This window comes from Anas platyrhynchos, chromosome 2 (genome assembly GCF_047663525.1).
Source record: "Anas platyrhynchos isolate ZD024472 breed Pekin duck chromosome 2, IASCAAS_PekinDuck_T2T, whole genome shotgun sequence".
Classification (NCBI taxonomy): Eukaryota; Metazoa; Chordata; class Aves; order Anseriformes; family Anatidae; genus Anas; species Anas platyrhynchos.
In genome coordinates this window covers 47,261,001-47,278,510 of record NC_092588.1, presented here as the reverse complement: position 1 = coordinate 47,278,510, position 17,510 = coordinate 47,261,001, and the positions used below count along the sequence as shown (strand labels likewise).

General features: G+C 36.9%; 1 protein-coding gene across 5 annotated transcripts in view; it reads right to left on the bottom strand.

Moving 5' to 3' along the window:
- Positions 1-17,510, bottom strand: part of SNTG1 (syntrophin gamma 1) — a 348,743-nt gene that overhangs the window by 283,803 nt on the left and 47,430 nt on the right. Inside the window, exons 3-4 of one of the 5 annotated variants that reach the window (XM_072034682.1) lie at positions 10,672-10,702; positions 8,659-8,747 (exon numbers count right to left, since the gene is read on the bottom strand). The exons of the other annotated variants lie outside the window; for them this stretch is intronic. The gene's annotated coding sequence lies outside the window, so the exon portion shown is untranslated. The remainder of the gene's footprint in view (positions 1-8,658; positions 8,748-10,671; positions 10,703-17,510) is intronic. 5 annotated transcript variants of the gene reach the window in all.

Genomic DNA, 17,510 nt, shown 5'->3' with positions numbered 1-17,510 from the left:
CCTCCTCATTTAGTATTGTCTGCAAACTTGCTTAGTAGCATTCAAGTCCTGCATCCAGATAATTTGTAAAAACATCAAAGAGAACTGGCCATAAAATGGAGCCATGTGAAGCCCCACTAGTGACTATCAGTCTGATGTAACCCCAGTTACAAAAATTATTTCAAAACGCAATGAATTTTTTCCTAAAATTCTTCCAATATTCTCCTAAATATTTTTCCTAAATATTTTTTTTCCTAAATATTTTCCTAAAATTGCTTCCAATATTCTCCCTCTCCAAGATTTTATCTTAATATGGTATCATAGCTGCACAAGGCTGACCTGAAGAAAATTTTCAAAAGCAATCACAGAACTGACAAACAAAAACATCCATAACTATATTATAGATGGTGTCTTTAGAAGTAGTGCAATATGATGCCTGTAAAACACTCCCTTTATTTAACCTGAAAAACCCCTCAAAACCAGAAGACTTCCAGGTTCACAATGGAACAAAACAGGCAAAGTCTAACGGTAGTTAATATTTGGATTCTTTGGGGTTACGATTTTAAGATAGCCCAGTCATTCAAACATGATGATGATGAAAAGGTAAGAAGGCAGCATGTGCGGACACCAGTCATTAGACATTTTTCTTCCTTTTGTTTAGGAAGATAACAAATAACACTGAAAGCAGTATGCATCAGACTATACACAATTCAAAGGTGAAACATGCTTACAGAAGATGAATAAGCTATGGTTATAGTTTCCCTCTAGAGTAAAATGTAGAGAGAGGAGTTGTTCCAAAAGCCAAGTCAAAACCCTATTTAGAAATTTGAATTTTATTGTGGGGAAAAAAAAAAAAAAAAGTTAAAAATTTCATCTCCTCAGAGATTCTTTCTGACATGTAGTTTCTATGACAACTTCTGTATCACCCAGGATCCCTCCTACTAGCACAAAAACTGGTAGTACTTTTAATCTCCTTTGGGTCATGAGTAACAGACGTAAGTTCAGCAGTTTTGTTCTTCTGTTGTTGCCAAGAACCAGGTAGCACAGATCCAGCTATGTTCTGAGAGCTGTTCCGTGTTCTCTTCTGTCAGATCTGCATCATAAACTACACTGGAAACCACACAGTCCATAAGTGAAAGAAAAAATGTGCCAACAGTTCATCCTGATATAAAAGTAAAGAATGTTTGAAAAGCACAGAATATAGGGCCCTTAATGTCTGATTTAGTATGATTTAGTAAGGAGACAAAGAACAATTGTGTTGGAATTGTTTATGGAAAAAATGTTAGTAATACCACAGTAAAAATAAATAAATAAATAAAATAAAATAAAATAAAAGCAGCTTAGTGGTAGATAAGCAGTTCAACATTTACATTCACTGTAGCAACTTGCTGCCTCCCTTTTGGACATATGCTGCTTCTGTACCTACTTGGCTTGTACTTCGGTTCCAGAGATACATCTGGAGACTGAAAAGACTTCTCTGAAATCATTGTCATACAACCTGAGTCATACCACAAAACCTGGTGACTTAACGATTTTATGTTATGCAACAACTGACCTTCAACAGCTCCCTGTTTATTTTCAGTGTGTTTGAACAGTATCTGTCAACATCTACCACCAAGGATCTGCCAGCAAAGCGTATTGTGATGCTGAGGGAATTTATTGTCTGATCATTACTATGGTTACTAAATGCTACAGTGAAAAGATTTTGATAGAATTTACTTTTGTGTTCATATTGTTAAATTATCTGTAGTTGTTCAGAGACTGCTGAGTCTGGAAGCTTATTTTTAGAAGTGTTTTGCATTTTTATTTTTACCTGACCTCTTCTCTTGTTGTAAGAAGTTGTAAGAAGTAAAAATACCACAAGGAACTGAAACAATAGTTTCACAGCAGTACTGTGTTTGAGAGTTCACCTATCCTTTATTCCTTGCCTAGAAGCCCAGGAATAAGTAATTACTTGCTTAGTATTACCCAACACCAGAAAATTTCTGCATGAACTATTCTAACATAAAATAACATAAACTCAAACTATTCTTGAGAATCCTCTGTTCTGTTGTGATGAACCTTTATACTTCAAGAGGAAGGTAACAAACAGTTCTGTTTAAATGTTCTGTATAAACAGTTTAATCAAAAGGTTTATTTTAATTTGAAAACAGTTTTAGCTATTTCAGTTTATCTGTAGTTACAAACTGAAGTTTGAAAACAAAATGCTTTAAAATTAGTCTACTTTGTTTCAGCCAATTTGTAAAAAATATTAAAGTGTGACATTTTATCTAGTTGAAATGTGAAAAACCTTCAAAATCTTCAAAGTACTCAAGAAAACCCTCTGAAACCCAGGGCTATCTAATGAGAGTTGTCTGAAATGAACAGTATCACGTCTTGCAGTACCGAGTGATTAACTGGTTGGTTTGAAAGAAGATAGGGTCTCACAACACAAGGCTTTCACAGCTTTCCTCTTCACTGATGCTTGCCAGAGACAAAAGGTATTTTCAGCAACAGTTTTGAATAATCCTTCAGTTTAAATAAGCATATTCTATAGTACGGTCATTTCAGCTTTGCAAGAACACCATGAAGTCATAAATACCTCACTCAAGTATGAACAATTTTCAATCTCGTCAATAATTGCAGAAAAAGAGAATTAAAGTTTTGTATGGTGGAGATAAGACTTACATCTAAAAACAAGGTAATAGATAAAAAATGTGTTTCAAAAGTAACTGATATAAATGAAAATCACTATAAATGCAGTCTGTTGAGCAGGTGAAGAAAACAAGAGAAGATATACCCAGATTTTTAGGTTAACTGTAGTGCTGTCTCTCTTGCTTCAGTACTTGCTTCAGAATAATTTATATTTCCATGGAATGATATGGTTCCTATTTTCAAGTTGGATCTTCCATGTGTCACCAAAAATCTTATTCTGTAATAAGATTTTTGTTTTCTTTTGTCTTACAAATATGCACAGGTTCACAGCTGAGCTTCATCTTATTCAGAAACAGAAAACCAGATGGGAATGCTGCTCACAGAGACAAGACATCATTGCTGAGCTCCCCATGAGGGCCAGCACACATAGTTCATCACACGCAACACCTCAGTAGGAGCCAAGCACCTGCTTGGAGAGGAAATGAGGCCAAAGCAGGTCAGCATTTGAAGCAGAACTACAGAGGCTAGAGACCGTGTGTGTTGGGAAAATCATGAATGACTGTAAATCTACTGGGGGTATTGGAGGAGGTAGACTAACAGGAAGAAAGAAGTCATAAAGTCCCATTATACTTAACCTCAATCTTGATACTAATATCATCAATCTGTTTATTTTCAAAGGCAATTCTGTATTCTGGTAAATATTGTATCTCTTATTAGCTTAAAAATAAAACGTATCAGCAAGCAGACATCTCAATACAATAAATGCAGTAATATTGAAGCAATAAACAGCTAGCACAGTCTAGTTTATTAGATGGATACCCACACTCCTTTGAGGATTGTAGTAGGTCTAACTTTGTAACAGCCTACAGTATGCCTCTCCATGCTATTATGTTGTGCAGCACAATGGAAAAGACACTAAACAAGCTTATGGTGTGCTTGGCCACAGCAGGTAATGGCACGTTTGGGAAGTTTTCTTCTGTGTTGTAATATGGAGCTCTATCATTCATGGGCAAATGATAACCCCAAGGTTTCTCTACTATAAATCACAGCACAGATATGATGGAAGTCAGCTTACCCATGTTGGTGCTACCAACACAGTTGGAACATCTCATGGCAAATAATGTATTTGTACTCTTTCTCCTCTAAGACTTTTCACTTCTCACTCTACATTTGATCTTCAGGCTCTAAGTTCCGTAAGAAAAACAAAAGATTTACTACACATGAAAAAATACAAAATCCTAGGACAAAAAAAAAGTGTCCTTCCCATTCCTCCTACAGCCAATCAAACACACTTTGGTAATGACTGCCATATGTTGTGTGGCTTCTCATGTAAGAGCACTCCAAATATTTTACATAGTTTATTTCAATTATTATTAAACATGACTATCCCTTGATAACTACAGCTCATATCCACAGTTTTCAACACAGTTTTTGGCATCTAATTTAGGTCTAACTAGAGCAAAATTGTTCCCTATCTGCAGAAACAGCAGCAGAATCATTAAGAACAACTCTACCACTGCATCCACATACAACCTTATTGTGATTCTTGCAACATGCACTTCTATCTGATTTACTCCATCATTAAGTACTGCCTCTGCTCTTTTTGACTGCACTTTCTAAAGTTTTGGCTGTTTTATCCTTAGATTTGAATGCACTGCTATTTCAATTGTTGTTTTGTCTACTTTAGACACATCACCTTCAAAAATTAGTTTTTTGTTTATTTGTTTTAGTTTCTTTGTTTGTTTTTGGTAATGAAATACTTGGCCAGTGCGACATGAGTAGCCAGGTTTCATGATATGCATCTGCACTCTACCACCACTGCCCATGGCTTTGTTCTGGAGGAGGTACATGTCTCACTGTTCTCTGCATATTCATTACTTTACATGCCAATATCACCACCTTAACAAAAGCCATTCAATAATCCAAGTGCAGCTGGAGGTCATGTCAAGAAGCCCTCTGAGAAGGGCCTTCAGAGAAGATTGATTTTTAAGTTGTCAAGGAAAAATAGTTTCAGGTAGTAAAATATCTTTCATAACGTGTCATTTTACTTGCACCATATGAGGAATTACACTTCCACTAGCTAAATATTGATCACATATTTCTGCCTTGATTCAAAGTTATAAACAAATGTTGTCTAATCTAAACAGTTATGCTAGAGCTCTGCAGAAGTATTTCTGATAACATAGCCACAATGAAACCTGACATTTTGCATCTGAAAAATCATATGATGGTTTTTAAGAACTCCCTTGCCACCTCTTTTACAGGCAAGATTCATCTTTGTGTCCTTTTTACTCCCCCCATCCTTCTCTTACAGTCCTAGCTAGTAAGATCCCTATAACAGAATTTAGAATGGCAGGAAATCATGTCATTTTTGCACTTTTCAGCATGATTTGTGACTGAAGAGGGTCTGCTACACTGAATTTGTTAACAGCCTCCCCATCAGACTGCAGAAGCAGAAGTTTTCACCTCTACGGATGGTTTATCTCTTTCTTATTGTTCCAGAAAGCACTAAGTATGGCCATAAGACCCGAGGGCCTAGTTAGCCTGTTAGAAATATGCTCACATGCTGGCTTGCTTTAGAGACCAGCCTCAGAATTCGTTCCTCAGATGCCTTTGATGGAGCAAACCATGCAGCAGGCAGGCTGGTGTGCAGTAGCAGGTGCACAGGAGCCAGGGCCTGGGCAGGTTCCCAGCCCATCTGGTGGTGCTCCTGAGGTCCTGCAGGCAACGTTAAGCTCTCTGGCAGGCCATGCTGCTTTGCTCTCCAGGGAACAATCGGATCATTTATTCACGATCTGGAAGCAGGGATAAAACACTCTTCCTGCACCTTCTCTCTCTCCTTACCTCACTGCAAGCTGCACAGAGTTTTATCAAAAAAAAAAATAAGAAAAATAAAACAAGAGGCAAAATAAAACTGAAGGCAAGGCTCATAGGCTCAAACAAAAACAGTCGAACCCAGGAAAGAAAGCAGGCTCAACTCACATGAAGAGGTGTGTGCCTAATATTATCAGTTAAAATATCAGTAAGTATATGTTATTAGTATAACTAATAATATCAGTTAAATTAGAAAAGCAAGCAACATCACTTTCCCAAAGGAAGTAAGATACATTATCTCTTCACATTTATTTCTGGGGGAATAACTCAACACCTAGGAGCAGCACAAAAGAATGGTGGTTACATGATTATGTAAGCTTAAGTGTCTGCACTACACTGTCATCTCTGTGGAAGTCTCTGAAGTCTGCCGTCAATTAATATCAATTTGATGGCAAAAAATAAAGTTAACAAACTCTTGGCACAATCCAAATTCTATACTGCAATCCGCTAATTTTAGTGGTGGTAGACAACACAGCTAAAATCCACCGAAAAGTGGTTCTCAATAGCTCTATGCCTGCCCACATCACAGACTTTTAGAGGTGTACCCAGTGGTGTCAAACCACCTCACTGAAATGGCAAACAAAGAAAAAAAAACAAGTAATGACTCTGTTAAAAAGCTATATTGAAGATGTATATTTTTCTTTTGCCATTTACAAAAGTTAGTAATTTCTGAATATAGAGTCATTTTGGACAAGACTAATCTCGATGGCCCCTGTAGCATCTCAGTAACCAGAAAAAAAAGAAAAAAAAAAGAAAAAAAAAAGACAATTATTTTAATTGCAGTGTCTTTAAGATTTAATCTCTAATAATGTGATAGCCAGCTGTTTCTGTAATCTATCTCCTATCTCACTTAACAGAAATTGAATTGGTCTCAAACAGCTGTTCTTAAACAGCAGCCACACAAATGTGATTGAATATTTAAGGTCACAACATACAAACTACGGAATTGTGATTTGTGGATATCTTTATCTGCCTTTCATAAGACAATGCTGAGCTGCCTGAGGACAGATAAGGTGTTTCTAGTAACTATACAACTGACATTAATTTACTTTCTAAATATAAAATATAATTATCTGATAACCAGTAAGATACAATGTCTGGGTGTTGATGCTAGACAAATTCAAACAAAAAGTGAACCAGTTGAACTATGAAGTAACTAGCAGCTTATCAGAAGTCCAATACAGTCCCCATTCTAAGCCTTTGAAGCCGTATTTGATGACTTTCTGAAATAAGCACTCCTTACCAACCTGTCATTACTTCTTTGATGAAGGAATTATTGGTTAAAAATGCCCTCCACTATCAGGGAGAAGGTAAAACAAATCACCAGTGGTTGTCCTTGCAGTTCTTAAAATATCTGAAAATAGCATCACTAAATAGGTCATATGAATATGGCTGTATTAAAAATAACTACAGTTAACGGAGACATTTTTGATATTCTTATTTTTCATAGACTCTTATTTACACTGACCTATGGACACTTCAGTACCTACAGACATTCTTCCTCTAAGTACTAACCACAAAAATAAGTCAATCTTCAAACTGAACAGATGTTTTGCTTCACGCCTGACTTTTACATTCAATTCTATTTAATTATAGCTAAATGGCTGCAGCTTGCACAAAATTTTCATCAAAGCCATCAAGAATGGAGGGTGGGCCACAGTAATCTACTTTGTCACCAATCTTCGATCACATTCTGATGATAAAATCTGGAATAAAGATCTGTTTATCTCCATCTTATGGCTCCAACAACAAACTGAACAAGCAAGTACAAATGGTTGGTTAGATAACATCTGTTTTTTTACAGAATCAAACACCCTTAGTGGTGTTTGATACATCCTTCAACATGTATCCATATAAACAGTTAAATCTCCTTGTCCACTGGAAGCCTTTCAAAAAGGAAGGCTGTATGCTGCTCCTCCACATCAGCTGTCATTAAGGACTACACTGCAAACTGCAGACAAAGCCAGGACTCTGGTAGATTTGTTTGATCTTCTCAAACCAAACAGTTCAGGAATTCATTCTGAGAGATTCTTAAATCTACACTAGAATAAGCTCAGATTTGTGTGTAGCTGTGAAACATTCCTTCAAATATCCTCCCTTCTTCTCCAATTGCACAGGAAAGGGTCATTCAAAGGACAGTCCAATATGAGTAGCTCACGCATTTTTTGTGGAAAGTGAAACACATGGAAGGAAGTTTAAAAAAATTACTCTAGAAAACCTAAGATGCCATTTAATGCTACATATGCCATTTTCAAACTATCAATTACATTTGCAGAAATAAAGGTAATATTGAACCAGAAATAAATCTTCTCTAAAATAGTTTCCAAAGTCCCTAGATACATGTACAACGTGTCAGAAAGATTTGTATAAAACATAAGCATCACTGCAGTGCTTGCTCATTTGACTTTAGTCCAACAGGCAAGGAGATCTTGCCTTACAAAAAATGATACAAAGCAAAGGATACAAACACACCAAATAAAGTAATTAATATTTCTGAAAGTAAGTTAACTCATCCTGAATGTTGAAAGTCTAGTGTTTTTCCAGTCCCACTAACTCAAGGGGCCACAATGATGACCTCTTAACAGATAATATAAATTCAAAGAAACATGAAACAAAAAATGACACTTTCATTGGGGAACTGTTACAAAAACATTGTTAATAATTGCATTTTGGTAGGGTTAATATATATATTTTTTCATCAAAAATAGGAAAGCAGAAACAAGGTAAACGCATTAAAATTAAACTTTTTCTCAAATAAATAGGTTTCTACAGCTATTTTTATATTCTGCCAAATGGTGGTGAGATATCTTATAGACGTAAACAATTGTCATATAAAAGCACTATAATTATGGCTAAGAAAACTTGTTCAAAGATTGTTCTACATTTACTTTAGGAGCATTAAAAATAAATAAAAGGTGTGCTCACCTTTTATCATGGAAAGTTCCTAAGCAAACTACATATTCACTGACGTGAATCATATAAACCCTGCCAGACTGTTCCCGGTCTGTGCAAGGAACCTCTTCACATGCATGTAGAATCTGCATTTCTGCCCTATCTTCCCTTTTCACCCCCAAAGACCTATTTTATGAGACTGACTTATATAACCTTACATTGACTACATGCAAGTAGCTCTATTACCATGCCAGACACCATAATACTTAACAGTTCTACCTGTTAAGTAGAACTTTCATTTAGCCAAATGGATGAAATATTTTCTCTTCAGCTATAATGTATCTTGTCAGGTGCCAGGAACAAAAGACCTGTGAAAATATTAATAATAATAAATTACTAAGAAACTGCAAATAATTAGCAAGGGATAGTTCACCCTTGAAATTGCAAAACAAGAACACTCCTATTAATAGCTGCTTCGACATTTCTCTAAATGGAAAAGCTACTCTAAAAGTATTTTAAAAATCACTGCCTTTCCATAAATATAAAATAAAGGAATTAATGAGTTTGCATCACCTAATAACTGTACAGCTATCTGTACAGAGCTGTGCAGAAAATAACTTTACAGATTGTACAGATAAAAGCTTAATGTCCAAACTATAAAAGGTATTAACAGAGGAAATGTAACTATTCCCAGTCAGCAACATTCCTTCATTACAAATGATCTGAACAATGATGAGTCCATCATTGCAGTAAGAAAAACGAATGTACACAATTCTGACGAAGGTGAATGGGTGTCCTTGAGCAGAAAAATATTTCTGAAGCTGTACCTTGCGATACACTTTTGAATAATACAGATAACAAAAGGCAATGAAGTAAAAGCTTAATATCAGAACTTCCCATTCTGTGAATCGTATTCATATAGCCCATCACTGTTTAGAATTTTCAGTTGAGAAAACACACAACTTTTCATCGTTGGAATCCAACACTGGCTTGAAATGATCGGTAGTATGAGAAAATGTTATCACTAAAAGAAAAGAAGATTTACCTGAAATTAAAACAAACTGGACTGCGAAAACAAATAGTTTGCACACAAAAATTTCAAGTTTTGCACATTTGAAAGCATACGCAAAATCATTTTTCACTGATGCAGTGAGACCTATATGTTTTTGTCATCACAGTTTCAGAGGTCATACTCTTTTCCCTGATAAGGAAATAAAGTATGTCACTGCACATATATAATGGGGGGGGATAAATATCACTTTGGTATACTGATATAAACTAAAATATTAAATAGTTATAGAACTGGCAGAACAAGTGCATTAGAGAATGTCTGCAAAATGTGAAAGTGAAGCCAAGAGAAATTGTCCAGAGTTACTAAAAAGTATCTCAACATTTTGACACTCAGTTTTCAACACAGATCTTCATTCTCCTGTTTTTTGAGAGATTCACCAACACTCAGAGGCAAGGCTAATGATACAGGCAGTGAGTGACATGCTTTTCACTAGCTCTGTGACACTTATATTCAAAACCAGAGGCAAAAACCTAGGAATAGGATTAGTATCTCTAGAGCAAAAATGTCTTTTAAGTGACATTTTTTTACACTAATTGATGGCTTTGGATCACAAACGTAACTACTATGAGCTGGATTTACCACACTGCTTGGCAATGACAGCCTCAGTATGATCTTTTTCTTCAGTGTTTGTTTAGTGATTATCTGTAATGTACTCTTGACATAACATGACAAATGGAACAGAAAAAAAGAAGGAAGAGCAGATTTGAAAATTGTTAAATGCAAGTTGTAGCGTGTTTTAAAATGGAAAAAAAATAGTCAGCATCTATAAAAGATTTCTGGCACATATGAAAGATCAAACAAAAGTGAGGTAGATTAAGCATCCACTTTGCTTGAACTGAAGCTGCCAACATATCCCTAGATGAACTCCACAAGTTCTTTGAAAGGAAAATTATAAAAGCATGATAATTTCATGCTGCATGTCTGCTAGGTAGTAAGAGTCTACTATTACAATAACACTACTGACTAGCTTTTTATGAATACAGAATTTAGTTTTCTTGTATTTAGAAGATTAAGCTGATCCTGGGTTTACTGAGATACAGCAATTATGCTTCATCTTTGTCCTTCAAAAAACACATCCTGTGTTTATACTTCTCAGCTCAATAGATGACTGAATCACAGTTTAATGTCTGACTGTTCTAAGTATGCAATGTATCAGGAATGGACAAACCAGCTCAAAAGCCAAATTTGGCTTACGATCAGTTCAAACGAAGCTTACTTACCAGTGGTGCCGCATGGGTTTTAACAGACCTCCTGAGAACACAGAAAAAACCTGTTCAGAATGTACTTTAAGCAGGAAAACTTTTAAAGAAATAAGGTGACAAAGTATTTGAGCTATTAATCAAGGTATCCCACTGTCACACATTTGTTGTCACAACACTCAAGCTTGCACGAGATCCTACTGCTCTACTCTGTTTTGTGCTGCATATAACTCCCTACCAAAGGCTGCCCTTCCAACTAAGAACACTGAAAAGGGGCATCACTGGGAGATTGAAAGCGCTGGATGAAGGAGATGGCAGAATATAATTTATAATAATTATTATATATATATAATATTAATATATACATAATAATATTATATATATAATAATTCAGCACGGGGCTGTGGCCTGTACCGTAGGCATTAGTACCTCCCAAGTGGTCAGCAGTCAGAAACTTAGTTGGGGTATCTTACCATGCATTTGAGACACCGCAAGTTTAGCCATGCCTGGTCTATTTAATAAGTGAAGAGGCCTGAAAATGTCCTACAATGTAGAAATACCAGTTTTAAACCGAGAGGAATGAAATAACAAAAATTACAGTGTGAACTTCTTACAGAAGACCTGTCTGCCTAACAAATAATACATACTGTAAAAGGAATAAATTAACCTGAAATGCCATTATATATTCATCAGGAGCCAAAATGAGGGAAAAAGTATGGAGTTGTATCTGTACTCAGTTAAAAAGCTTTGATTAATATGACTGAAGAAAAAAGGAAGATACTTCTACAGCAAGCAACATGCAGGCTGCTATAACTATGTAACCAAGGCAGCTACTTATCATGTACTGGCCATGTTTCTTTGAGCATCTTCCACCACTTGCCATTACAAAATGACAGTGCAATATTTTCCATTGGCTGTGTTTATCGAATTGCAATGACTCAGTTCAGGTGAGAGCGGTCTGACAGGCCCCATGAATGATGAAGGAAGTAAAACTTTCCCTTGTGATCCATCCACAAGGCTCACTAATGTATTTTAATTCCAAGCCATACACTGGGGAAAAAAATAAAGAAACAAAAATGAAATGCAGGATCAGCTTTTGATTCCCTCACCAAAGATGCCAGCAAGTTATAAGCATCTCAGAAAAAAGGATGTATCTGTCCTCTTTTCTAGAATCTGCACTGCTTATGGTATTCCTCTGAAGGCCTCTGTGTATTGTAATAAATTTGAGACAAAAGAGGGAAGTTTCAGATGTTTGCTCATTAATGTAAAGACCCTTAGGTCTAAGAATAAACGTTAAGTCTTGCCCTGAATGGAAATCACGTCTATTTATGCAAGAAACAACACTTTTCCTTGAGGTTTATGAAAGATTTGTCAGTACTAAAGACAAAGCCACCTGAAGGGATGCTTTAGCCTTTACTAATGCCTTTGTAGAAAGAGAATTGAGCTCTAGAGACAATTCAGATGGAAGTAAAACAGTAAAGTGTCACCTTGTCCACCTCAAATTAACATGGTGGCTGATACAGCCTAATGATTTTTCTCCTAATTTGTAGGACAACTAAGGGATAGATCCTTCTGCCAACACATACGTTTTAGGCCATCGTTGTTTTTTTGCATAGATTTTGCAGCCTATTTTTAGCTTGCATTAACATCAGCAGTATTACAGAATTCTGAAAGAGGATGAGTATAATAGTCCAGCTGGTGTAGGGGTGTAAGCAATGTTAGGCACATCGCAAAACAGTTTATATAAAAACTGGAGTGGATGATAAGTACTTACACTTGCCTGGATTAAATATCTTCTGGTTAAAGAATGTTATAAGGCTTCCAGAGGTCCAAGACAAAGCAGTTGCAAATCTACTACAATCTTTCCTGAGCCATTTCTGCAAAACTTTTTCACCTTCTTGAATAGTCTCAAGTGGAAACAGCTATTGATGAAGCTTGTTTGTTAGGAAAATGGAAACTAACAGACATTTTTTGTACCACAAAGACAGCTAGATCTTACCAATACATTTATATCTTTCTTTGACAACCTCCCTGTAGAAGTGAGTGATGTGCCATCTGCAGGCCCATTCTAAAGATGGCCTAAACTGACTTAAAATTTCAAGATGGCAGATTTACAGAGGCAGACAAGATACATGGCAAGACAGAACAATAATTGCTTGAATCCAGGTCATAACAAATAAATGTAAACAGGTTAATAAGTAACAATTCAATGTTACATTAAGAGCATGCATCCTTTCAAGGCACTTATAGAAAAATATGTTTTAAAATGGCAACCTGGCTCTCATTCAATTGATAGAAAAGGAAATGAAAGTACAGGTGGTGTTAGTCTAGTTAATCTGAATTATGCACATTTCAGATTACAAGTATTCCCTTTTAGAGCAGGCTGACAGCTTTCCCTACCTGCTGTGTATGACCCTCCATAGAAGTGAATCAGATTATTCAATTATTTACATCAAGTCCAAAGATAATGAGGTTTTAGTACATTTTTGTTCCATAGTATTTCATTAGTTACTGGGGTCATATTGATCTGTAGTTAGATAATATTTTGCTATATCAGATGGAGATTCTGCAGCCTCATTCAGGCCCTCTCAATAAAATGAAGAATCTTCAATTTTACAGGCAAATATATTCAAGAAATGCAAAGGACTCAGGATATATCAAAACAAACAAACAATAAATCCCACAAACAAAAAACCCACATCCAAGTTATTGGAAGAGATTTAAAAAAAAAAAAAAAAAAAAAAAAAAAGCAATGTTGATAAAACACCTCTTTGTCCTATCACCAAGTCCTTCCTCGAGACCTCGAGAGTCTGAAAGGAAAATCTGAGGATCTTCCTCTTTTTCTTTTACCAGCAGGGACAAGTGCTAACAGTCTATATTGACAGCTAAATACACTGCCCTAGTCATCCTGAAGACAGAAGCTCTATCCCTTCCTCAGCCTTTGTTTCTTACCTAGAATAACCCAACTCTGGTTCCAGTAGGCACCCTCTTAGTACAAGCCCTTCTTTTAAGAAGAAATGATGCTTGGGTAGATTACAGGCAGGTGATGGCAGGAGAGTACAGATGGTAGATATAGGGAACAGCTGCCACTACAAGCAAAAATGGAAGGGTAAGGTCACTTTAGAACTCTAGTCATAGATAGAAACAGGTGGTTTGTTTGCTTTCACGTCTCTGAAATAATCCTGGACAGCACTAACCAAATAGAAAACAGATATTTTAGCCTACGTTCTCCTAGAAGAGAACAGAAATCAACTATACTCAAAAGAGCAATTTGTTAGGTATACAGTGGTAGAAGGATTCTTGTCACAACAGGAGACTGTACCTGACCGCTATGAAATACCAGCAAAGCCACAAAAATTCAAGTCCTTTTCCCCTGAAACGTCTGCCTGTGATATGTGACAGCAGACTTATGCAGTACATGTCCCAGGTGAAAATCCAGAAAACCAGGTGCCTGTATCAGGCATCTGATTTGCTAAAAAAGAAGTTATGCAAAGGCCACTGAAAACAGGCAGGCTTAATGACTACATGCTTGTATGACCTGAAGTTGATTACAAAAGTATCGTGTTATAAAATGTACACTCAGCTACATATATTAACAAGATGCCTAAAGGCATAATAATGTGGTCAAAGCACAGATCGAAATCTCTTATGCTCTTTACACACTTGTTTCTGCTGTTTAATTTCTATACTACTATGTGTTTTACTTGCTTTGTTTGAGTACATCATAATAATAGCAAATAACTGAGTATGTCCTACACTTTCCCATGAGGTGCTCAGCAGGCTGAACAATTGATATGCCTTACTGTTATAAACAACACTCTACACAAACAAAGTAACTAATGAAATATTAAAATACCAAAGCTAGCATGACCATAAGCAGAGACAACGAGACACAAGGGTGCTTTTAGCAGTCCTTTTTCAAAGGAGGTAATGGACCAATTTTAACCAATATTGTTCTGATGCCTACCCTATGCAATGGAATTATACACATATACTAATTATTGTTTCTCACTTCTGTAGATTGCCTTTCTGCTAGGATAAAGCCAACTTAGCGTTTACACTGATCCCTTGTAAACTAAAACATCCTTAAAAATGAAAAGGGAAGTAAAAGAAGAATTATGATGATACACCTTCATGCTAAACAAAATGTAAACAAAACCATCTTCAGAATAGTCATACACAATACTTTTGTATGGAAAGGAAGATAGTTTATTAAATTAGGCAGGCCTTTTAAATGAACTATGGTATCAATTAGGGATCCATGGGTATAGCTACCATGTAACAGATCCGGGGTTGACAAAAATCTATTACATCTGTAAATAACTGGCATTCCAGCACCAAAGGAATATTGTTATATTTAAAGGATCTAAAGAAAAGTAATAAAATTGAATTAAAATATGCTGGTTTTAACTCTGAATATTTCGTAAATTACAGATATGTTAGATAAATACATAATAGCAAGGAAATTTAACCCCTTACCCCACCCCTCCACCCCACCCCAACTCTCTAAAACCCCCATAAGCCTTAAAGCTCAAGTCAATAACTAAGAGTTAAGGTTTATATTTGGTATTTTTACCTTTGGATATTTTCACGGAATGGCTAAGGTTGGAAGGGAGTTCTGGAGGTCATCTGGTACAACCCTCTGCTCCAGCAGGGTCACCCACCCATGCTGAGAGGAGCACAAGGCCTGCAGGGTCCCCACAGGCATCTGAGGGTATTTCAGGGCCCTGACACTCTTGGGCTGCATGTGTAGAGGCAGGGGCCAGCAGGCAGCAGCTCTCGCAAGAGGGATAGGCACAAATTGTGCTGTTCCTGGAGCCCCCACTCTCAGTTCAAACAGTGTGGAGCGGCAGAGAACCATTCCCTAGTGGGCACCATGAAGGGGACACACAAACTAAGGGCAGAGCACTGCGGCAGCAGGTGGGCTGCCATCTTCTTTGTTCACCAGCAGGTTTAGGACATGGCGCCTAAGGTCCCCTCAGCCACACATTGGTTGTACAAACCTACACAGCAACCTGAGGTCTACACGGAGTTAGCAGGTCTAACAGAGCTTTGAGATCATTAGAAGCATAGTGGTCAAGACCATAGTCCCATGGCATGTACTTCTAAGGACCACCAGATGAAGGCTGTCAAGAGCAAATAGAGAACACCCTGGGAAAGGTGTCAGGGACTCTGGTAGCTTGCAACAACAGGATAACACTTCCTCCTGTTTCCTCAAATGTAGGTACACCAGCTGCACACACTGTAAGCTGAAAAGGGGCACAGTGAGTGCTGTTATTGGGTGACTCTCTATTGGAAGGCACTGGGGTGCCCATCTACTGGCTTGACATGGTCAAGGGAGGTCTGCTGATTGCTAAGGCCCAGAAAATGGTTTGTCACTGAGAGACCAACACAACTGTTGGCTACCTGGCTGGTATTAATCATCAAGGCCAGGGCCTTGATTTCGATGATCACAGAGCTTATTTTGATGAATACAGATCCACTGGGAGAGATGGGATCGTCTATCTATGAAAGGAAAGGGAATATTTGCTCGAAAGCTGGCTGATCTTTTGAATTGAGCTTTAAACTAATGAACCTGGGGGGACAGGACCCGAAGCCATGCCACTCATATATTTGCAAATGACAGGTGGAAAAGTGCACCTACCAAAGTAATGAGGAATGTTCCCCAACCCTCCAAAAAGGTTTTCCTAAAAAGATTGGGCAGTTGATAGGCCAAATGAACTGTCTCTCTACTAATGTATGGAGGTAAACAACAGGAGCTTGTAGGTGCTGTCCAGCTGTAAAGCTATGATCTGATCAGTGTCACTGAGACTTTGTGGGATGAGTCACAGAATTGGAGCACTGCAGTAGAAGGCTATGAACTGTTCAGAATGGACAAGCAAGGAAGGAAGGGTGAGGTGGTTGCCCTCTACACAAGAAAATGGGTTTGACTGTACAGAGCTGTCTCTGAAAAAAAATAATAAATAAATAAATAAATAAATAAATAAATAAATAAATAAATAAATAAATAAGCAATGCACAGGTTGAGAGCTTAGGGGTAAAAATTTAGGACCAAACCAACAAAGGAAACTTGATGGTTGGTGTTTACAACAGGCCACTTAATTAAGGGGAGGGTATTAATGAGGAGTTCTTTCTTCAGCTACAGGAAACATCACTCACAGGCACTGATTTTGTTAGGGGATTTCAGCCACGTGGACATCAGTGAACATGCCCTGGTAGATTCACAATCTCAAGGGAAATAGGCATGAATATTCCCAAATCATCCTTATCTCGTGGTCCACCCTAGTCTCTTAAATCTGTCCCCAGCTCCTTCGGTAGTCCTAATGCAATGAGCTATCTTCATATTTATATTCAATCTTGCTTTGTTTGAGTTCATATAAAAAGGATTGTCTAAGAAACAGAGAATTGTGTAGTTTCATTAGTTTATACACTGAGATACAGTTTGTGACTTTGAGTTATTTTACCCATTGCATGTATTTCAACATCTAATTGTGCCTGTGGAAGAATGAATTACCATATATTACTTCCAGAAACAATATTTATGGAAAAATAACACTTTTTTTTTTTTTGAATATACAAGAAGAGATGAATGCAGCTGTACCAAGACACAATGAGATAGCAGGTATCTGAATAATTATATATTTTCATTCAAGATAATACCTGTGGATCAGTTTAAAAATACAGTGACACATTATAAAGCACTCTGTATTTCATTTTTCTGTTTGTTTGTTTGCTTATATATGTATATTTATGATTGATCTCCATTCTCCTTTCATTTCTATTATATACTTGTAAGTCTCAGGTAAAATGAAAAAGTCCTTGTGCATTATACTCAGCAAGATTTTGCTACACACTATAGA